Source organism: Phyllobates terribilis, unplaced genomic scaffold (assembly GCF_046119375.1).
Source record: "Phyllobates terribilis strain yellow unplaced genomic scaffold, ASM4611937v1 Scaffold_8__6_contigs__length_399053987, whole genome shotgun sequence".
NCBI lineage: Eukaryota > Metazoa > Chordata > Amphibia > Anura > Dendrobatidae > Phyllobates > Phyllobates terribilis.
Window position 1 is genome coordinate 37,503,050 of NW_027362768.1, and position 24,250 is coordinate 37,527,299.

The window sequence follows — 24,250 nt, forward strand, 5'->3', positions numbered from 1 at the left end:
GTCCAGGAGTTGGTGGATGCTTTAGTCCAGGTCTGGGAGGAGATCCCACAGGAGACCATCCGCAACCTCATCAGGAGCATGCCCAGTCATTGTACAGAGGTCATACAGGCACGTGGAGGCCACACACAATACTGAGCCTCATTTTGACTTGTTTTAAGGATATTACATCAAAGTTGGATCAGCCTGTAGTGTGTTTTTCCACTTTAATTTTGGGGGTGACTCCAAATCCAGGCCTCCATTGATTAATAAATTTGATTTCCATTGCTGATTTTTGTGTGATTTTGTTGTCAGCACAATCAACTTTGTACAGAACAAAGCATTCAATGAGAATATTTCATTCATTCAGATCTAGGATGTGTTATTTGAGTGTTCCCTTTTTTTTTTTTGAGCAGTGTATATATAAACAGTAACTGAATTGCTGGTTTTTGCTCATGCTGTGTCTGAAAAATCTGAATAAAAAGCAATCAAAAAATGTTATGGCCCCCAGAATGATACTAACAAAATCCCCAACTCGACGAACAAAAAATAAGCCCTCACACAGATCTGTTTGTCAAAAAAAAAAATTGCAGCTCGCAGAATATAGTATTCAAAACAACAATTTTTTAGAAAAAATAATTTTACTGAGTGGTAGTAGCAAAACAGAAAAAAATTATATAAATCTGGTATCGCTACAATCGTATCGACCCGAAGACTAAAGCCGTCTTATGACTTTTACTGCACGGTGAAACGCAAAAAAATAAAAATAAGAACTATTCTGGTACTGCTGTCTATTTGTTCATTCTGCCTCCCAAAAATCAGAATAAGGCACAGCTTACAAATACCCTGTGCCCTCCTCTGAGGGCTTATGTCAGGGTTTACATGTAAGTCCCCAAAACCGTGTTTCAGATAAAACCCCCGACAAAACTACCCTAAAAGAGGAAACAAATTTATCATTTTTCAGTGTGTTGCATGCTCTGTCCCCTTTCTTGGACCAGCACTCCTTCCATTAGGCACAGGTGATTATATTAGCAAGAGACTGAAAAGGGGTCCAGCCTATTTTTGTTCTCAGTCTGAGAGCTTGAGGAAGGTGAGTTTCATGGCTCCTTTCATTTGGTGTTGGTGCTGTGTGGTGGCTATAGTTGCTGTAATTTTGTGCTTGTGGGCTGGTGCAGTCTGGAGTCATGGGACTCAATCTTGCAGGATGGGTGCTGTGAGGCACCAGGCAGCCCGTTCTGCTGGTGCATTGTCACTGCGACGGTGGTTAGCCCACAACGCCACTCCTTTAAGGCAATATAAGTTAGTACCCAATGAGAGGTTTGCTGTGACATGCCAGTGGGCTTCTTACTGCCTGATCAGAATGTTAAACAAAGAACCTCATGTTCAGTAATGTATATTTTAGCCTAACAGCATTAGATCAATGTATGATTATTTTTTCATGCATTTTTTCATGCTCTTTTTTCAGCCTACACCTTTACCACACGTCACAATAAAAACATACAGCTTGGTGAACAATGCTTAATACAACCTTAGTATTAAATTCATAAAAACACTTACATTTTAATCATATCACTAAAACCTAATGGATCTTGTGCCTTAGACTGCATAATCCATTTGGCTTCTCTTCTCAATTGAAGTTTGTGATGGTTTCCTCCCTGAACCGGTAAATGAATCCTCTCTATACCCACAAATCTCGGTTCCTCAGGGTTTGATTAAAGAAATCCTAGACATGTTTGATCAGTTTAGGGGACTCTTTTCCAGATGTATTAGATTTAAAATGCTCCCTAAATCTGACATATAGTGTTCTGATCGTTTTCCCAATATAATACAAGCCACTTGGACAAAAGATGACATATACCACAAACTGGGTTTTACAAAGTATGAAATCTGGAACCCAATGCATTAATGAACCTATCCTCAAAGGATTAATGGTAGGATCAAACCTGCAAAAAGAACAACTCCCACATCTGAAATTACCCACCGGACTCGATTTACATAACCAGTTGTTAGATTTAATTTTTAAACGGTTCTGGACCAAAGTGTCTTTTAAATTGATACTTCTTCCAGTGGCGTACAGCCAATGGCGGCAGACCACGCGACTGCTATGGGGCCCGTGAGCCAGTGGGGGTGACAGTAAATCCTGCAGAGGTTTTATTAATCTGTGCTCCATTCAGATGGAGATGATGGAGGCATGGTTCCCCTCCGAAAGGGCCAAAGTGGGTTTTGTAATTTCATTACTTTCTCACAGGGCCTTGGAGTGGGCTACACCCCTGTGGGAGCAGAGTGACCCGGTAGTGGCTAATGCGGGTCTCTTTCTTACAGCCCTAAAATATGTCTTCCTAGGTCCTCAGGTCATGCATGATAAAGCTCTTAAGCTTCTTGCGTTGGTCCAGGGTTCGGTCAACGCCAGCCACTATGCCATCAAGTTCAGAACCTTAGCGGCTGAATTGGATTGGTCTGAGCGGTCTTTAATCCCGGTGTTCTGGAAGGGTCTGGCTGGGCATATTAAAAATGCTCTATCTATCAGAGAGATTCCAACCTCCCTGGTGGAGTTAATCTCTCTCGCTAACCGAATAGATTTGCGTCATGCAGAACACAAGCTAGAGCTGGAGGTCCCCAGACCTCAGTGTCGGTTGGCACCATCCTTCTCTAGACCCATTTCCAAACCCGCGACTCCCAACCCGGAGGCTGAGGCTATGGATATATCCCGGACTGAGTCAAGCCCCTCTCGTTCCCGACCTGCACATCTCTTGGAGTACTCCGTTAATAAGGGTTCCAAGCAGTCGGGAAAATGAGTGGGTCTAACCACAGTTGGAGGAGGTGTGTTAGATTCTGGGGCTTCTTCCTCCAAATTATTGTATAAGGTGACATTGTTCTTCAGAGCAACCACGGTTACTGCCAAGGCATGGGTGGATTCTTGTGCCGATGGCAATTTTTTGTCATCTATGTTAGCCCAGAATCATGCCATCCCTATAGAGTTACTGCCAAGACCAATGAACATTAGGGTAGTCAACGGTTCACTCCTGGACACGCAAATCATCCACCAGTCGATTCCCCGCACCATGTCATATCCTCAGGGTCACCGGGAGGTTATCTCCTTTCTTATTATTCCCGGTGGATTAGATGAGGTGTTATTGGGTCATCCATGGTTACATTGTCACACTCCACACATTGACTGGAATACGGACAGAATTTCTTCATGGAGTGAGAATTGTGTGACTCAGTGTATGGTTACAGTCACCTGGATGGTAGTCTCTGACCCTTCTACAAATGTGGCCCCCGGCACAGATCCTCTGTCTGTCTCCGAGACCCAGGTCTTGTCAGATTATGTCAAAAAGAACCCTCGGGTAGACCTTTTGTCCCGGTCCATGGATACGGCTGAGGACGATGATGAGCCCAGGCTCACCATTCCTTCGGGAAGTATGCGGAGGGTGGCTCCAGTGTCCTTAAACCAGGTTCATTCGGGGAGGACGTTCATTCCCCCTAATCTACAAAATGAGGTTCTCTCCTGGGCACATGCCCCTAAGATCGGAGCTCATTTTGGGGTCAAACGTACCACAAAGTTCCTTCAACGGTCCTATTGGTGGCCCCGGTGGTGCCAGAACGTTAAGGAATATGTTCTTGCGTGTGTCTCCTGTGCGAGAGATAAATCATTCCGTCAAAGTCCGTCTGGTCTTCTCCACCCGTTTCCCGTGGCGGACTCCACAGATCTGACTCCGCTTCAACTGAATAATGGCCAATATCGGCGCGTTCCAGTACCTATGCCAACCTGGGGTCAGAGATTTGGCTCTGGGGGCATGGGAGGTATGGGACCATACCCAGGATGCTATATTGGCCTCCAAGAATCGAATGATTGAGTCGGCTGACACTCTTCGTCATCCTGCTCCCGTATTCTATCCGGGCGATAGAATATGGGAGAGTGTGGCTCACGGCTCGCAATACTAAAGTACGGGGGGAATCTGCTAAGTTTGCCCCCTGCTTTATTTGTCCTTTCAAAATTTTGGCCCAAGTAAACCCTGTAATGTATCGTTTACATTTACCACGACACCTGAGGAGTCACGACACTTTCCATGTGTCTCTCCTTAAACCCGTTTGCCTGACAAAAATCGCTGAACCCCAACCTGCTACAGACACCAGGGGTGATCATCTCGAGGTGCAGGCTATTATGGGGTCTAAGATGGATCGTGGAAAAAAAGGTTACCCAGTACACTGGAGGGGCCATGGATCTGAGGATCATCCCTGGGAACTGGTAGACCACATTCATGCTCCCCTGCTCGTTGAGGAAAATGAGTGTCAAGTGGAGGGGGATGATGTTAGGTGTCAGGCATTTGCTGGATTTGAAATGGGTTCAGAACCATCAGTGGATTCTGTAGTTTCCCATTCTGGTCCAGCCAGGGCTGATGCTGCTCAGCATCATCATCAGTCCCTATGCCTAGCTTGTGCACGAGATGTACAAGTTGTCTCTTGGGTCTTTGTTCCTAGCAACATGAAGAGTAGGTTGCGGAGGGAAACAGGGCTGCTACAGCCTAAGTCCAGGATTCACTGCACTGAGCATGCCCGTGATATGGCGGATCGTGATTGGTGGATTGGGAGTCAGCTGATCCGTTGACCTGGCACCGCCAGATTGGTCGTGGGTGACGTCACCAATGGTGCGATGGTGGGCAGGGCTTAATCTTTAAATAGCCCGCCCACAAACATGGCGGCTCGCTCTGATAATTGAGCTATGTTGGTGTTGTTATGTGGACGCTTGGTCGTTTTGGCTCCACGTGTGCTTTAGCTTCGGTCAGGCAGGTTTAGCGGGGGATAGGCAACCTTAGATGGAGGGAGGTAGGTAGCTTCGTCTGACAGTCTGGCTCCGACAAACGGGTCGCCATACACCACGAGCAGTCTGCAGACGCCGTATTCCCGGCACCGCCTGTAAGCCACGTGGAGAGATACTCCTCAGTCCGGTAGCACGCCGGTTGGGAGCTTGTATACCCCGGCGTGTATCACATACGCATCCTAGCGCCTGCTGTGTAGTCCCTGTGCTGTAAACAGGGCTACAGATACATTATTTATCGCATATCTCTCATGCAGTTAACGGAGATAGTGCGAATCCCTATACCCATTCCCATGTGCAGTAACACGGAAGGAATTGTTACTTAAGTTGGTTGTTTTACCTTCTCACCTGAAAGGTGTTCAGCCGCAGTCCTCCAGGCTGCATCACGGACCCCGGGTTCCGTTGCTTTCCATTATTTTATAAAGTTGTTTGCAACAATCCCCTTAACAATATGACCTTGTTATTTTCTTGGCTGGAGATCATCGTGACAAGATGAGTCATGGCTGGGAGATGTTGACATGAAGGTCTAACCAGATGGAGAAGAAGCAGCAGAAATCGGCTCTGATCAGACGAGACGTCAGCGGTAAGTGCCTGGACGTAAATATTATTCTATATCTGCACTGTATGACTTAGAGTGATAATGTTATCTGTAAAATCCCTTAGGTCACATTCTCACATTTGTGTGAAATGTCCGTGTGCTGCTAGATTTTTTTATCGGATGGTCCACGGACTCGTACAGTTTTATAGATCCATTCACACATCCATGAAAATCACGGATCTGAGAATGAGATCTAAGAGGGTCAGAGAGTGTCCTGTTCTGATCCGATTTTGAGGATTAGAATAGGACATGCTAACTGCATCTGTAAAACAGGGCAGCACACCGACACTGCACACAGATGCAGGAATGTAGCCTTATTATCTATAGCACAGTCCCTTAGTATATAGTGTACTCACTTATTATGTATAGCACAATCCTTAGTTATATAGTTTCCTCTTTTATTATGTATAACACCCTCCCTTATTACGTACCATCCTCTCTAGCTCTAGGGGCTCACAGTTGGGGGATCATACTGTGTTGGGGTCAGCATACTTTGCCCTGGGAGTTGAGGTGGGGTACAGTAGGGTCATTACACTGCGCATGTGGAGGAATTCACCATGGGGGTATCATACTGGGTTTGGGGGGCCCTTTTATTGGCATCACACTTTATGGGCAATGAAAGAGAGATCTAGGACTTCAGCAGGAGGAAAATAACTATGTAAAGGATGGAAAGTTGTGAGATCTGATCTTTGGTGACCCCGACGATTATTAACTTTTTTTTTTTGGGGGGGGGGCCCAATTAGAGCTTCTGCTATGGAGCCCCATGATTCCTATGTACACCCCTGACTTCTTCTATATGTGATTAAGCGTTTCTGTGCCTCTACCTCAGATAAATCCTTATCCTTTTCAAGTAAATGCCAATTTTTGACAATGACCGGACAGATAACTCCATCCATTGGGCAATATTTTAAGTTAAAGATGGACGTCTTTTCTTTATCTCTGTTCGTTTGTCTCCTAATATTATTGCTATTCAATAGGCCCTTCTGGCTTATGGAGGGCTGAAATCAGCGGAAGGCTGAATCTGGATAACCCCTGCTAAAAAACCTTTTTGCTTGATCCTGAACATAACTATTATTCTAATTAGTTTTCCTCAAGCGAAGAAACTGACTATATGGGAGAGATTTTTGTCATGAAATGGATGGGCACTTTTAAAATGCAGTAGAGAGTTTGTATAAGTAGGGGTACTAAATGCTTCTGCCAAAAGATCACCACTAGTGTTGAGCGAGCACTAAAATGCTCGGGTGCTCGAAGCTCGGGCCGAGCTCACCGTGATCGTGCTCGACCCGAACAGTGAGCCCAATATTAGTCTATGGGAGACCAGAGCATTTTGCGGTGGCACCCACGGCAGTCTGTAGAAAGCCTAAAAAGTGCCCAAAACTATAGTGACAGTGGTCAAAATACATGGAGACCGCATGGGGATTGCCCCCGGAAGCATTTCTGACTCCCAGGTCACTGCTGTCAACAACGTGGTCAGAGGTATTAAGCCACTTTTACGGGCTCACAATAAAACGTTCAAAAACGAAACTGAAACGGTTTTCCGGTGAAATATGTTACGGAACTTCCTTTCCAGGGTAAAGACTTGTGTATAAGGTAAAATAAATAACCAACAACAAAAATACTCTTCCACACCTTGGGCTATGTTCACAAGTAGCATTTTTTATTCTACCGTGACAAATGCATTCACCGGGAAATGTAATTTTAACATTTTACAACCTTATTTGGCCATGTGCTGTGTGACACATGCATATAGTGCTGAAAAGACATGGGAACAGCATGGGGAAGACCCATAGAAGCATCTCTGACACCCAGGTCACTGCCTAAAAGTGTGCCAATCAGAAGTCATCCTTGCCACATCAGAAGATGCAGACTTGCAACTTTCCCCATGCAAGTCCTTGTCCCAGGGCAGTGTTCAATTGTACCTCCCCCATTCCTTGCAATGCAAGCGCAAGTATACAGCCTGCCACCCACCCACCCCCAGGCTGCAATACCATACTGCTTGCTTGCTTTCACTTGAAATTGGGCTTTTTAGGCATGTGGAGGCGGAATCTGGCCACCACGCCATGGCTGCGTTGGCGGCCTGGTATCCATACTCAGTCCCCAGCCGCCCCGCGGCCGGGTGCCTACACATGGTCCCCAGCCGCCTGGGGGCTGCTGGGTGTCCATAAACAGTCCCCAGCTGCCCCTATTTGAAGGACAGCCTAACCACAAACACGTGGACAAGTGAATGTGGCCAGGGATGGTCCATCTGACTGATGCCTTCACACTGGCTTAATACTGTGGAAGCCGGGACACAGTTGGACACTGCGATGCAACACGTCCTCCAGACATAGAGGATTGCGGGTCCTGGATCAATCAGGCTTCAAAACAAAGTTCAGAAGGTAGACAGCAGCAGTGGTTGGCCTCCTACACAACGATTAAATTATTTATGATCATGAGGCCATCCATCTCCTTAGCTTTCTGTTCCTTGGAATGCAAGCGCATGTATGTAGTAGCGGCTAGGACGGAGGTGGTCAGCATTTTGGCGCATATCCTACCTCATCCGAAGATTGCTGGATGTTTTCCTGCTACTATCCCAGTTCTATGACTCCCGTTAAAACAAAGCTTCAGGTGATTAATGATGGATAAGGTGGTGGCAAAGGAGAAAGAGCAGGAGGAACAGGGACCATTCACATTAATATCAGGCCAGTCAACCACACATGTCTTGTAGGATATGTTTCTGTATCAAAAGGAGCGGTTCGGCTACACAGTTATAGGGCATACAGTGAGTGCAATGCCAACCAAAAATTTCGAGGCACTCCAATGCCCCTTGGAAGTGACATGGAGGTCAGAGGGCCTTAACTAAACCATTTTTTCAATTTATAGCAACTGGATCTCCTGTACACTGTTGGCCTAAGCAGTGAATGGAAGGCTTTCCAAAAATTATGAGGAACTGCAATGCCCCTTGAAACAGACGTGGATTACAGCGTACTAAAAACCTTCTACCCATTATTGGGGAGTGGGTCTCCCTTAGTGTTCGCCTATGCATTGAAAAGCAAAAGCTGACTAAAATTAGCAGGAAATAGAATGCCCGTTATAAGAGTCAAGGAGGTTAGAGGTAATTAAAAGCAACATTTCAATGCCCCTTGCAATAGCAGTGGAGTTCAAAGTGGTTTAACAAGACAGATTTAATGCCCTTGGAAGAGTTGTGGAGTTCAGAGTGGTTTAACAAAACGGTTTTAATGCCCCTTGGAAGAGTGGTGGAGGTCACAGTAGCTTAATAAGACGGTTTTAATGCCCCTTGGAAGAGCTGAGGAGTTCAGAGTGGTTTAACAAGACGGTTCTAATGCCCCTTGGAAGAGTGGTGGAGGTCACAGTAGCTTAACAAGATGGTTTTAATGCCCCTTGGAAGAGACATGAAGGTCACAGTAGCTTAACAAGACAGTTTTAATGCCCCTTGGAAGAGTGGTGGAGGTCGCAGTGGAATAAAAATACAATATCAATGCCCCTTTGAAGGGTGGTGGAGGTCACAGTAGCTTAACAAGATGGTTTTAATGCCCCTTGGAAGAGTGGTGGAGGTCACAGTAGCTTAACAAGATGGTTTTAATGCCCCTTAGAAGAGCTGTGGAGTTCAGAGTGGTTTAACAAGACTGTTTTAATGCCCCTTGGAAGAGTGTTGGAGGTCACAGTAGCTTAACAAGAATGTTTTAATGCCCCTTGGAAGAGATGTGGAGGTCACAGTAGCTTAAAAAGACAGTTTTAATTGCTCTTGGGAGAGTGGTGGAGGTCGCAGTGGAATAAAAAGACAATATCAATGCCCCTTGGAAGAGTGGTGGAGGTCGCCGTAGCTTAACAAGACGGTTTTAATGCCCCTTGGAAGAGCTGTGGAGTTCAAAGTGGTTTAACAAGACGGTTTTAATGCCCCTTGGAAAACTGGTGGAGGTCACAGCATCTTAACAAGACTGTTTTAATGCCCCTTGGAAGAGTGTTAGAGGTCACAGTAGCTTAACAAGATGGTATTAATGCCCCTTGGAAGAGACGTGGAGGTCACAGTAGCTTAAAAAGACAGTTTTAATTGCTCTTGGGAGAGTGGTGGAGGTCGCAGTGGAATAAAAAGACAATATCATTGCCCCTTGGAAGAGTGGTGGAGGTCACAGTAGCTTAACAAGACGGTTTTAATGCTCCTTGGAAGAGTGGTGGAGGTCACAGTAGCTTAACAAGACGGTTTTAATGTCCATTGGAAGAGATGTGGAGTTCAGAGTGGTTTAACAAGACGGTTTTAATGCCCCTTGGAAGAGTGGTGGATGTCACAGTAGCTTAACAAGACGGTTTTAATGCCCCTTGGAAGAGACGTGGAGTTCAGAGTGCTTAACAAGAGGGTTTTAATGCCCCTTGGAAGAGTGGTGGGGGTCACCGTAGCTTAACAAGACGGTTCTAATGCCCCTTGGAAGAGTGGTGGAGGTCGCAGTGGAATAAAAAGACAATATCAATGCCCCTTGGAAGAGTGGTGGAGGTCACAGTAGCTTAGCAAGATGGTTTTAATGCCCCTTGGAAGAGACGTGGAGGTCACAGTAGCTTAAAAAGACAGTTGTAATGCCCCTTGGAAGAGTGGTGGAGGTCGCCGTAGCTTAACAAGACGGTTTTAATGCTCCTTGGAAGAGCTGTGGAGTTCAAAGTGATTTAACAAGATGGTTTTAATGCCCCTTGGAAAAGTGGTGGAGGTCACAGCATCTTAACAAGACGGTTTTAATGCCCCTTGGAAGAGAGGTGGAGGTCACAGTAGCTTAACAAGATGGTTTTAATGCCCCTTGGAAGAGACATGAAGGTCACAGTAGCTTAACAAGACAGTTTTAATGCCCCTTGGAAGAGTGGTGGAGGTCGCAGTGGAATAAAAATACAATATCAATGCCCCTTTGAAGGGTGGTGGAGGTCACAGTAGCTTAACAAGATGGTTTTAATGCCCCTTGGAAGAGTGGTGGAGGTCACAGTAGCTTAACAAGATGGTTTTAATGCCCCTTAGAAGAGCTGTGGAGTTCAGAGTGGTTTAACAAGACTGTTTTAATGCCCCTTGGAAGAGTGTTGGAGGTCACAGTAGCTTAACAAGAATGTTTTAATGCCCCTTGGAAGAGATGTGGAGGTCACAGTAGCTTAAAAAGACAGTTTTAATTGCTCTTGGGAGAGTGGTGGAGGTCGCAGTGGAATAAAAAGACAATATCAATGCCCCTTGGAAGAGTGGTGGAGGTCGCCGTAGCTTAACAAGACGGTTTTAATGCCCCTTGGAAGAGCTGTGGAGTTCAAAGTGGTTTAACAAGACGGTTTTAATGCCCCTTGGAAAACTGGTGGAGGTCACAGCATCTTAACAAGACTGTTTTAATGCCCCTTGGAAGAGTGTTAGAGGTCACAGTAGCTTAACAAGATGGTTTTAATGCCCCTTGGAAGAGACGTGGAGGTCACAGTAGCTTAAAAAGACAGTTTTAATTGCTCTTGGGAGAGTGGTGGAGGTCGCAGTGGAATAAAAAGACAATATCATTGCCCCTTGGAAGAGTGGTGGAGGTCACAGTAGCTTAACAAGACGGTTTTAATGCTCCTTGGAAGAGTGGTGGAGGTCACAGTAGCTTAACAAGACGGTTTTAATGTCCATTGGAAGAGATGTGGAGTTCAGAGTGGTTTAACAAGACGGTTTTAATGCCCCTTGGAAGAGTGGTGGATGTCACAGTAGCTTAACAAGACGGTTTTAATGCCCCTTGGAAGAGACGTGGAGTTCAGAGTGCTTAACAAGAGGGTTTTAATGCCCCTTGGAAGAGTGGTGGGGGTCACCGTAGCTTAACAAGACGGTTCTAATGCCCCTTGGAAGAGTGGTGGAGGTCGCAGTGGAATAAAAAGACAATATCAATGCCCCTTGGAAGAGTGGTGGAGGTCACAGTAGCTTAGCAAGATGGTTTTAATGCCCCTTGGAAGAGACGTGGAGGTCACAGTAGCTTAAAAAGACAGTTGTAATGCCCCTTGGAAGAGTGGTGGAGGTCGCCGTAGCTTAACAAGACGGTTTTAATGCCCCTTGGAAGAGCTGTGGAGTTCAAAGTGATTTAACAAGATGGTTTTAATGCCCCTTGGAAAAGTGGTGGAGGTCACAGCATCTTAACAAGACGGTTTTAATGCCCCTTGGAAGAGAGGTGGAGGTCACAGTAGCTTAACAAGATGATTTTAATGCCCCTTGGAAGAGTGGTGGAGGTCACAGTAGCTTAACAAGACGGTTTTAATGTCCCTTGGAAGAGTGGTGGAGGTCACAGTAGCTTAACAAGACAGTTTTAATGCCCCTTGGAAGAGACATGGAGTTCAGAGTAGCTTAACAAGACAGTTTCCATGCCCCTTACAAGAGCCATGCAGTACAGCATATTAAAAACATTATTCCCATTATTGGAGAGTGGGTCTCCCGTAGTCTTTGCCTATGACTTCCAAGCAAAAGCTGCCAAAAATTAGGATGGAGGAACTTGCAATGCTTGCAAACAAGAGCCATGCAGTACAGCATATTAAAAACTTTATTCCCATTATTGGGGAGTGGGTCTCCCATAGTCTTTGCCTATGCCTTCCAAGCAAAAGCTGCCAAAAATTAGGATGGAGGAACTTGCAATGCTGGCAACACAGACCACGGTCACCCTGGTGGTATAGTGGTGGTGGAGGCTGAGGATAAGGAGAAGAGCAAAATACAGCCAAAATGAGGAAGCGTAAACCCATGTGTAGGTGTGAAGCGGTGAATGGGAATACACCTCCCGAAATAACAAAGTGGATTTGACTTTGTTACTCTGCTGTCATTTGGTGGTGATGAGAAGTCTGGCCCAATCCAGCCCTTGTTCATTTTGATAAGGGTCAGCTTTTCAGCATTGTCAGTTGACAGGCGAGTGCGCTTATCAGTTATAATTCCCCCAGCGGCACTAAAAACACGCTCCGATAACACGCTAGCGGCGGGGCAGGCCAGGACCTCCAAGATGTACTGAGCGAGTACATTCCAAGTGTCCAGCTTGGATATCCAATAATTAAAAGACACAGAGGAATCACGGAGGACGCTGGTACGGTCGGCAAGGTACTCCCTCACCATCTTTTGAAACTTTCCAATCCTTGTGAGAGTACCCCGTGCCTCAGGGCCTGTAAGCTGGGCAGGTCTCAGAAAACTGTCCCAGAATGTTGATAGTGTTCCCCTCCCTCTGCTGGATTGGAGTTGTATCTCTCTCGCCTGTACGCCTTGGTTGGTCAACGAACTGTTACCTGTGCCGCTAGCGTGTTCAGATGGGAATTTTTTTAACAGTTCTGCTGCAAGGCACTTCTGGTACTGTCACATTTTTGTAGACCTCTCCACCTCAGGAATAAGAGAGTGAAAGTTCTCCTTGTAGCGGGGGTCTAAAAGTGTCACCAACCAGTAATAACTGTCACCTAACATTTTGACAATGCAAGGGTCACGGTTAAGGCAGCGTAACATAAAGTCAGCCATGCGTGCCAGACTGGTAACGGGCAAGACTTCTGTGTCCTCACCAAAATGACGACTGACCATGCTCTCCTCCTCCTTCTCCTCCTCCCCACTGTCCTCAGGCCACCCACGCTGAACCGACGGTATGACAGTTGTACAGGTACTACAGTCTACAGCGCATGATACCAGCTCCTGTCCTTCCTCCTCCTCCTCCTCCTCCTCTCCCTCATTGTCCCCCAATGCACGTTGGGATGAGATGAGGCTGGGCTGTGTTTAATCGCCCGTTACGGCTTCTTGATCCATCTCATCATACTCTGGCTGCAATACCTCCTCTTTAAGTCTCTGCAGAGAGCATTGCAAAAGACAGACAAGTGGGATGCTGACGCTAATGATGGCGTCATCGCCACTCACCATCTTGGTGGACTCTTCAAAGTTTGTCAGGATGGTACATATGTCAGACATCCAGGTCCACTCCTGAGGACTTGTGTGGAGTCTGACCTGAATATCGACGGCCTTGTTGCAGCTGGTACTCCACAACTGCTCTCTTCTACTCACAAATCCTTTGCAACATGTGGAGGGTAAAGTTCCAATATGTGGGGACATCACACACCAGTCGATGTGCGGAAGCTGCAAACGCTGCTGCAACACAGCAAGGGCGGTGGAAGCTGTAGCCGACTTCCGAAAATGAGCTGACAGGCAGCGTACTTTGACCAGCAGATCTGGAAACTCGGGGTATGATTTAAGAAACCGCTGAACCATGAGGTAAGCACATGAGCTAGGCAAGGTACGTGTGTGATCTCGCCTCGCCTCAGAGCCGCCACCATGTTACGACCATTGTCACACACGACCATGCCTGGATGCAGGTTCAGCGGTCTCAGCCACAGATCTGCCTGCTCTTTCACAGCTGTCCACAGCTCACAAGCAGTGTGAGGTTTATCACCTAAGCTTATGAGTTTTAGCACAGCCTGTTGCCGCTTGGCTGAGGCAGTACTGCAGTGCTTCCAGCTTGCAACTGATGTGGTGATATCTGGGATGGAGGCTGAACATGAGGAGGAGGAGGAGGTGGAGGATGCGCAGGAGTTTTATACTGTGGGGGCAACTCTGACTAACATAGGGCCCGCAATCCTCGGTGTGGGGAGGATGTGTTCCGTCCCAAGGTCTGACCGGTGTCCCGGCTTCCACTATGTTTACCCAGTGTGCCGTCAGGGAGATGTACCATCCCTGACCACAAGCACGTGTCCGTTGTCAGGTGGACTCTCCCAGTAACTGCATTGTTGAGGGCACCGCAGATGTTTTGGGACATGTGCTTGTGTAGTGCGGGGATGGCACACCGGGCAAAATAGTGTCGGCTGTGGACCGAGTACCAAGGGACGGCCACCGCCATAAGGTTGCAGAAGGATTCCATCTCCACCAGCCTAAAAGGAAGCATTTCCAACGCAAACAGTCGTGAAATGTGAGAATTTTGGACTTTGGCATGTGGGTTGTTGGCTGCAAATTTGCACTTTCGTTCAAAGGTCTGGGATATAGACAATAGAACGCTGCGGTGGGACGTGGACGTGGACGTTTATGCTGTTTCTTGAGAAACTGCCATAACAAGTGAAGACTGAGAGGAGGGGGCATCTTTGCATGCAGTATTGACAGGGGATTGCCTTGCACACACAAGGGGGTTCTCTTACACGCACAATAGCGGAAGAAGCAGTGGTGACACCCGCTGATACTGGTCGTGGACCCTGGAGTTCGCCTCACAAAGTCAGGTGCTTTGCTGCCATGTGCCTGATCATGCTGGTGGTGGTCAGGCTGGTAGTTTTGTCACCCCTGCTGATGCTGGCATGGCAGGTGGTACAAATGGCCTTTTTGGGGTTATCAGCAGTGTCTTTAAAAAAATTCCAGACTCTGGAAGACCTACGGGTTGTACTGGCAACGTCCCTCGTGTTGGTGTTACGGGTAACTTGCCCGCCTTCTGTGTGCGACCACCACACTGCTTCTTCCAGCCTGTTGGGTTACTCTGCCTCCCTCCCCCTGTGTGCTGCTGGCCTTGCTCTGCATGTCCTCCTGCCACGTTGGGTCAGTTACTAGATCATCCACCACCTCCTCCTCTTCCACTTGCGCACCACGATGCTCCTCCTCACTTCCTGGCAATTGTGTCTCGTCATCGTCCACCTCTTGTGACAGATTGCCAGCATCGACTTCCTGAGGCTGTGGATGTTCAAATATTTGGGCATCGCTACATGGGATCTCCTCTTCCACCCCTTCAAGCATATCAGGCGAGGGGCACAAATATGGAAATGGACCAGTGAACAGCTCTTCAGAGTGTCCAAGTGTGGGATCAATTGCTGTCTGATGACACTCGGCATGGTGGGAGGAAGGAGCATCAGGGTGAGGAGGAGTATGCGGTCGAGACTCACGGCTACTAAATCTTGACCATGTGGAAGACATACCGGAGTTGGTTGTGCCCAGGTTACTGGAAGTATTATCTGCTATCCAATTAATAATCTGTTCACACTGATCAGTTCGCAATACTGGTGCTGTAGTGTGGTTTCCTAGTAATTCGGTCAAGAAGTGGGAGCGAGAAGATGTGGCTCTTGGTTGTGGCACATTTTCACGTTGGCCACGGCCCCGTCCCCTACGCGCACCATCACCAGAACGTCCAGTTCCACGTCCCTAGCCACGTGCCTTGCCCATTGTAAAGGAAGTAAAATAGCTTACACTTGCACTATCAATGGATAAAGGGTAATAGAAAGTAGATTAGAACCGTGGAAGAGGAAAACCACAGTTCTATTTCTCTGGCCTACACCAGAATCTCTTAAACAGATATATTTGTGTCTGAACAGTCAGCGAGACACTATTACTATTTTTTTACGGAAAAAAGGCCAAAAGCTGCATAATACTGAGATTTGAACCGTGGAACTGCAAAACCACAGGTCTACTTATCTGGCCTACACAAGAATCTTTTAAACAGATATATTTGTGTCTGAACAGTCAGCAAGACACTATTACTGTTTTTTTTTACGGAAAAAAGGCCAAAAGCAGGATAATACAGAGATTTGAACCATGGAACTGCAAAACCACAGTTCTAAATATCTGGCCTACACCATAAACTTTTAAACAAATATATTTGTGTCTGAACAGTCAGCGAGACACTATTACTGTTTTTTTTACGGAAAAAAGGCCAAAAGCTGGATAATACAGAGATTTGAACCGTGGAACTGCAAAACCAAAGTTCTAGTTATCTGGCCTACACCAGACTCTTTTAAACAGATATATTGGTGTCTGAACAGTCACAGACACACTCAATTTTTTATTTTTTTTGGGGGGGTGAGGGAATACCAAAAGGTTAATAAGACGCGTATTTGTACAGTCTGACTGAGGGAAAAAAAAATAAATAAAGGATTTAGATGAAAAAAAAAAAGGATTTTTCAAGGCCCCTGAGACTGGGGGATAAGTCTAGCAATTTGACCAGCAGGAGCACACAGGACTGTAATGCAGTGTTTGTTGGTATAACCACTGCGTCTACTATACAGCCTGCCTGCCTGCCTGATATCTGGGATGAATATTAGTCCTGAGAAGGACTGTTTGTTTGATTTAGCAGGCTTTAGAGATCCTACGCTACCTATTTTGCACTCTATATCTCTCCCTAACTCAGCAGCACTGACCCTACACTGGCTGATCCCAGGCGACTGTGTCCAAGATGGCGGCGGCGGGTTTTAAATACTCGAGGTGATGCTGTGCGGCCAGCCAATCACTGTAATGCCCACAAACAACATGGCTGCGTTATTACAGTGACTGGCTGGCAATCTCTGCATGTTCATTGGCTCTATAAAGAGCGCCAAACATGCAGGGCAGAGACCCGATTTCAATGGCAAAAATCAATGAATATTGAAAATGCACAAACAGTAATTTCTCCGCATTGCAAGGTGCAATTCTGAAATTTTTTGCTTTTTCCTGCTCCTCTTAGCATGATAAAGAAGATTCAAAGAGAGTGAGATGTCAGCTCTTTTCATTCAGTCAGTAGCTTCAAACATTTCTGGTATATGAATAACATGATGTTTTTCAATGGCAAAAATCAATGAATAATGTGAATGCACAAACAGTAATTTCTCCGCATTGCAAGGTGCAATTCTGAAATTTTTTGCTTTTTCCTGCTCCTCTTAGCCCGAGTAATCCGGAAATGCTCAGTGCTCGCCGAACATCCCGAGTAGTGAGATGCTCGGGCGAATGCCGAGCAGTGTCGAGCATGCTCGCTCAACACTAGACATGAATTATTCTAAGTAGAGCAGTGGACTGTTAACTTACTATTGAGGAGTTATACCAAAGTACCTCCGGAAGTGGGGTCCTCATTAGGCGGTTGGAAACTGTGAGTAGCTATGAGGGGCAGTAACTTTACATCTCTATCCATGCAGCCCTCACAAGGGAAGATGGTGCATTTCATTTTAGTGAGCTGAACTGTTGAGTGAAGTACCACCAACTGTAAGCATAAAGGGCTTATCTCTGCATACTACAAATTAAGCTTTTATAAATTGTTGCACCCATTGTCTAATATATATAATCTTCATCAAATTCATGTTCAGTAAACAAAATTTATGCTTGGACTTTGGTCTCCCATCTTCATACCATTTGGTCCTGGCCTGCTCAGCTCAATGTCAGCATGTGGTCTGCACAGGTGTATCACCCACAGAATGACAGCACACACATCTAGCCAGGACTAGTGTTGAGCCACCCCCATAGTGTTCGGGTTCGGTTCGTCGAACACCGGGATGTTCGAGGAACTGTTCGTCGAACTGTTCGTCGAACACCTTAGAACACCGTCGAACACCGTTAAAACCAATGGCAGGCAAACAAAAACACATAGAAAACACCTTCAAAGGTGTCCAAAAGCTGACAAACTGCTCAGAAGACACTCTCTTTAAAAAAGCCGGCCGGCAATTCAGCAGCGGCATACACCGGTACCCGACAATTTAGACAAGAAGGAATAGAGCATCACACATAGATTAGATAGATAGAAACATGTCAGTCACACATATAAGAAGCACAGTGACAGTGTTGGTTACTGCACTTGTCATTTAGTGTAAAGGATTTATTAAAAAAAATATTAGTGTTTTCATGCACCGTCTCTTTAAAAAAGCCGGCCGGCAATTCAGCAGCGGTACCCGACAATTTAGAACAGAAAGAATAGATCTTCACACATAGATTAGATAGATAGAAACATGTCAGTCACATATATAATAAGTACAGTGACAGTGTTGCTTACTGTACTTGTCATTTAGTGTAAAGGATTTATTTAAAAAAATAATAGTGTTTTCATGCACTGTCTCTTTAAAAAAGCCGGCCGGCAATTCAGCATCTGTACTCGACAATTTAGAACAGAAAGAATAGAGAATCACACATAGATTAGATAGATAGAAACATGTCAGTCAGATATATAATAAGTACAGTGATAGTGTTGGTTACTGTACTTGTCATTTAGTGTTAAAATAAAGGATTTATTAAAAAAAAATTTAGCGTGGGGTTCCCCGTAATTTTAGTCTCTAGCGGAGGTTAAGCAGATGGCTGGGGCAGATGTTTGAAGCCTGGGAAGGGGGTAATACCCATGGAGCTTCCCAGGATACTAATATCAGCCCCCAGCTGAATACCTAGCCTTTACTAGCTATTAAAATGGGGGACCCCCCAAAAAAATGACGTGTGGTCCCCCCTAATTTAATAGCTAGCAAAGGCTAGGCAGACAGCTGGGTGCTGATATTAATAGCCCAGGAAGGGTGCCATGAATATTGGCCCCCTCCCAGGCTAGAAACACCAGCCGTCAGCCGCCCCAGAAATGGCGCATCCATAGGATGCGCCAATTCTGGCACTTAGCCTCGCTCTTCCCACTGCCCTGTAGCGGTGGCAGTGGGGTAATAGGGTTGGGGTTGATGTCAGCTTATAATGCCAGCTGACATCAAGCCCAGGTTAGTAATGGAGAGGCGTCTATAAGACACCCCCATTACTAACCCCATAGTGAAAGTTAAAAGAAAACACAACACCCAGAATAAAGTCCTTTAATTGAAATAAACACACAATTCTTTATTGTTCTAAATTAAACCATACTTACCATCACGCCCATTCCAGCTGAAGCCAACGATCTCCTGCAATAAAAGTAAAATAATAAAGCAACCTCATCCTTACCTTTCGATGGTTCCCAGGACAGCTCCAGCTCTGCTACATCGAGATGACAGGCTGGACCGCAGCAGAATGCTGCCATCCAGCCTGTCAACCTGCAGACACTGAGAAGAGCAGGCTTGCTTCGCTCCTCAGTGTCTCGCTGTGACGGCATCCAGATGAGCCGAGGTCATGTCCAATGAACTCGGCTCACCTCATGCACGTCACTGACAGCGTGGGAAAATTCTCCTGCACTCAGCGCTTCAGCGTGGGAGAATTCTCACGCTGAAGCGCTGAGTGCAGGAGAATTTTCCCACGCTGTCAGTGACGTGCATGAGGTGAGCTGAGATCATTGGACATGAACTCACCTCATGCACGTCACTGACAGCGTGGGAAAATTCTCACGCTGAAGCCCTGAGTGCAGGAGAATTCTCCCACGCTGTCAGTGACGTGCATGAAGTGAGCTCATGTCCAATGAACTCAGCTCACCTCATGCACGTCACTGACAGCGTGGGAAAATTCTCCTGCACTCAGCGCTTCAGCGTGAGAATTTTCCCACGCTGTCAGTGACGTGCATGAGGTGAGTTCATGTCCAATGATCTCAGCTCACCTCATGCACGTCACTTACAGCGTGGGAGAATTCTCACGCTGAAGCGCTGAGTGCAGGAGAATTTTCCCACGCTGTCAGTGACGTGCATGAGGTGAGCTGAGTTCATAGGACATGAGCTCACCTCATGCACGTCACTGACAGCGTGGGAGAATTCTCCTGCACTCAGCGCTTCAGCGTGAGAATTTTCCCACCCTGTCAGTGACGTGCATGAGGTGAGCCGAGTTCATTGGACATGACCTCGGCTCATCTGGATGCCGTCACAGCGAGACACTGAGGAGCGCAAGCATGCCAGCGCTACTCAGTGCCTGCGGGATGACAGGCTGGATGGCAGCGTTCTGCTGCGGTCCAGCCAGTCATCTCGATGTAGCAGAGCTGAAGCTGTCATGGGAACCATGGAAAGGTAAGGATGATGTTGGTTTATTATTTTTCTTTTATTTCAGGAGATCGTTGGCTTCAGCTGGAATGGGCATGATGGTAAGTATGGCTTAATTTAGAACAATAAGAATTGTGTGTTTATTTCAATTAAAAGACTTTATTCTGGGTGTTGTGTTTTTTTTAAATACTTTACTAGAAATTCATGGTGGTCATGTCTAATACTGGCGTGACCCCATGAATTTTGGGCTTAGGGCCAGCTGATAATACCAAGCTGGCCCTAACCCCTTTATTACCCAGTGAGCCACCGCACCAGGGCCCTGGATGAGTTGGGTACAGCGCCAGAAGATGGCGATTCTATGAACGCGCCATTTTCCGGGGTGGCTGCGGACTGCAATTTGCAGCGGGGGGGGCCCAGAAAGCTTGGGCCTCCCTGCGCTGCAGATTCCAGCCCCCAGCTGCCTAGTTGTTCCTGGCTGAACACAAAAATAGAGCGAAGCCCCACGTATTTTTTTTTTAATTATTTCATGAAATTCATGAAATAATTAAGAAAAAAAGGCCTTCTCTATATTGTTGTGTCCGGCCAGGTACAAATAGGCAGCTGGTGGTTGGGGGCAGCCCGTTCCTGCCTGCTGTACCTGGCTGGACACAAATATAGTGCGAAGCCCCACGTCAATTTTTTTTAATTATTTAAGGAAATTCATGAAATAATTAAGAAAAAAAGGCCTTCCCTATATTGTTGTGTCCGGCCAGGTACAAATAGGCAGCTGGTGGTTGGGGGCAGCCCGTTCCTGCCTGCTGTACCTGGCTGGACACAAATATAGTGCGAAGCCCCACTTCAATTTTTTTTAATTATTTAAGGAAATTCAAGAAATAATTAAGAAAAAAAGGCCTTCCCTATATTGTTGTGTCCAGCCAGGTACAAATAGGCAGCTGGTGGTTGGGGGCAGCCCGTTCCTGCCTGCTGTACCTGGCTGGACACAAATATAGTGCGAAGCTCCACTTCAATTTTTTTAAATTACTTCAGGAAATTCATGAAATAATTAAAAAAAAATTGACGTGGGGCTTCGCACTATACTTGTGTCCAGTCAGGTGCAGCAGCCAGGAACGGGCTGCCCCCAACCACCGGCTGCCTATTTGTACCTGGCCGGACACAAAAATATAGGGAAGACCTTTTTTTTTTAATTATTTCATGAAATAATTAAAAAAAAATTGAGGTGGGGCTTCGCACTATATTTGGGTCCAGCCAGGTACAGCAGGCAGGACCGGGCTGCCCCCAACCAACAGCTGCCTATTTGTACCTGGCCGGACACAACAATGTAGAGAAGCCCTTTTTTTCTTAATTATTTCATGAAATAATTTAAAGAAAATTGACGTGGGGCTTCGCCCTGTTTTTGTGTCCAGCCAGGTACAACTAGGCAGCTGGGGGCTGGAATCCGCAGCGCAGGGAGAACCAAGCTTTCTGGGCCACCCCCGCTGCAAATTGCAGTCCGCAGCCACCCCGGAAAATGGCGCGTTCATAGAAGCGCCATCTTCTGGCGCTGTACCCAACTCATCCAGGGCCCTGGTGCGGTGGCTCACTGGGTAATAAAGGGGTTAGGGCCAGCTTGGCATTATCAGCTGGCCCTAAGCCTGAAATTCATGGGGTCACGCCAATATTAGACATGACCACCATGAATTTCTAGTAAAGTATTTAAAAAAAACACAACACCCAGAATAAAGTCCTTTAATTGAAATAAACACACAATTCTTTATTGTTCTAAATTAAACCATACTTACCGTCACGCCCATTCCAGCTGAAGCCAACGATCTCCTGAAATAAAAGAAAAATAATAAACCAACATCATCCTTACCTTTCCATGGTTCCCATGACAGCTTCAGCTCTGCTACATCGAGATGACAGGCTGTACCGCAGCAGAACGCTGCCATCCAGCCTGTTATCCCGAAGACACTGAGAAGCACAGGCTTGCTTGCGCTCCACAGTGTCTCTCTGTGAGGGCATCCAGATGAGCCGAGTTAATGTCCAATGAACTCGGCTCACCTCATGCACGTCACTGACAGCGTGGGAAAATTCTCCTGCACTCAGCGCTTCAGCGTGGGAGAATTCTCACGCTGAAGCGCTGAGTGCAGGAGAATTTTCCCACGCTGTCAGTGACGTGCATGAGGTGAACTGAGTTCATTGGACATGAGCTCACCTCATGCACGTCACTGACAGCGTGGGAGAATTCTCCTGCACTCAGCGCTTCAGCGTGAGAATTTTCCCACGCTGTCAGTGACGTGCATGAGGTGTGCCGAGTTCATTGGACATGAACTCGGCTCATCTTGATGCCGTCACAGAGAGACGCTGAGGAGCGCAAGCAAGCCTGCGCTTCTCAGTGTCTGCGGGATGACAGGCTGGATGGCAGCTTTCTGCTGTGGTCCAGCCTGTCATCTCGATGTAGCAGAGCTGAAGCTGTCGTGGGAACCATGGAAAGGTAAGGATTATGTTGCTTTATTATTTTTCTTTTATTGCAGGGGATCGTTGGCTTCAGCTGGAATGGGCGTGATTGTAAGTATGGTTTAATTTAGAACAATAAAGAATTGTGTCTTTATTTCAATTAAAGGACTTTATTCTGGGTGTTTGTGTTTTTTTTTAACTTTGACTACGGGGTTAGAAATGGGGGTGTCTTATAGACGCCTCTCCATTACTAACCTGGGCTTGATGTCAGCTGGCATTATAAGCTGACATCAACCCCAGCCCTATTACCCCACTGCCACCGCTACAGGGCAGTGGGAAGAGCGAGGCTAAGTGCCAGAATTGGCGCATCCTATGGATGCGCCATTTCTGGGGCGGCTGACGGCTGGTGTTTCTAGCCTGGGAGGGGGCCAATATTCATGGCACCCTTCCTGGGCTATTAATATCAGCCCCCAGCTGTCTGCCTAGCCTTTGCTAGCTAATAAAATAGGGGGAACCCCACGTCATTTTTTTGGGGGGTCCCCCATTTTAATAGCTAGTAAAGGCTAGGTATTCAGCTGGGGGCTGATATTAGTAGCCTGGGAAGCTCCGTGGGTATTACCCCCTTCCCAGGCTTCAAACATCTGCCCCAGCCGTCTGCTTAACCTCCGCTAGAGCCTAAAATTAAGGGGAGCCCCACGCCAATTTTTTTTAAAATAAATCCTTTATTTTAACACTAAATGACAAGTACAGTAATCAACACTATCACTGTACTTATTATATATGTGACTGACATGTTTCTATCTATCTAATCTATGTGTGATGCTCTATTCCTTCCATTCTAAATTGTCGGGTACCGCTGCTGAATTGCCGGCCGGCTTTTTTAAAGAGACAGTGCATGAAAACACTATTATTTTTTTAAATAAATCCTTTACACTAAATGACAAGTACAGTAAGCAACACTGTCACTGTACTTCATATATATGTGACTGACATGTTTCTATCTATCTAATCTATGTGTGAAGCTCTATTCTTTCGGTTCTAAATTGTCGGTTACCGGTGTATGCGCTGATGAATTGCCGGCTTTTCATGTTTCACTGTGATCACAGTTCCCATCGATTTGGGCAATCACTGTAATGCCACAACCACCATGGCTGTGGCATTACAGTGAGTGGCAGACAATCCCTGCATGATTGGTGCTCTAAATAGCGCCAGACATGCAGGACATGCTTTTGGTGCACGAACAGTTATCGAACATAACCTCGAACAGCCGAATTTTTTGCAAATCGTTCGGGTTCGTCGAACAACTCGAACACCGCCCAAAACAGCTCGAATTTGAGATTGGCGAACAGTTCTAGTCGAACACCGCTCATCTCTAGCCAGGACTCTCATTTCCATGTAGCTTGATGGGGCATGGGAGACGAGAACCTCACCCACAGCTACTGCTCAGGGCCACGTTACAACATTACAGGCAGCAGGAGAATCACCGCCAGGACCAGTCAGTGACCAATCTTTGCCAGGAGAGATTGGCCCAAGCAGAGCAAGCAGCTAGTTGGCAACTAATTGCCAAAAAAGTGTTTAGCCACATAGTAGATGCATACAATCCCAGATAACCCTTTTAACTGAATAAATGTGAACATGTGGAAGGAAAAGGGATCAATGTTACTACAGCTGCTTGTTAGCTATTCAAGTTTTTTGTGAAATCTGAATGATATCGAATGTGAGTGATATTACAACACCCTCAGGGATTCACAATCAGCTAAGATCAGGGATGCCTTCAGCTTAAGGTTTATAAATACTATAAAATAATATAGGAAAAGCTTCACAGGTGGATTGTTAATTTGTATCTGACTATCCTTATAGATGTCTTAGTC

General features: G+C 46.3%; 1 protein-coding gene across 1 annotated transcript in view; it reads right to left on the reverse strand.

The window, feature by feature from the left end:
• LOC141156360 (beta-1,3-galactosyltransferase 2-like) overlaps positions 1–24,250 on the reverse strand; it is a 135,962-nt gene that overhangs the window by 111,341 nt on the left and 371 nt on the right. The window lies entirely within an intron of this gene.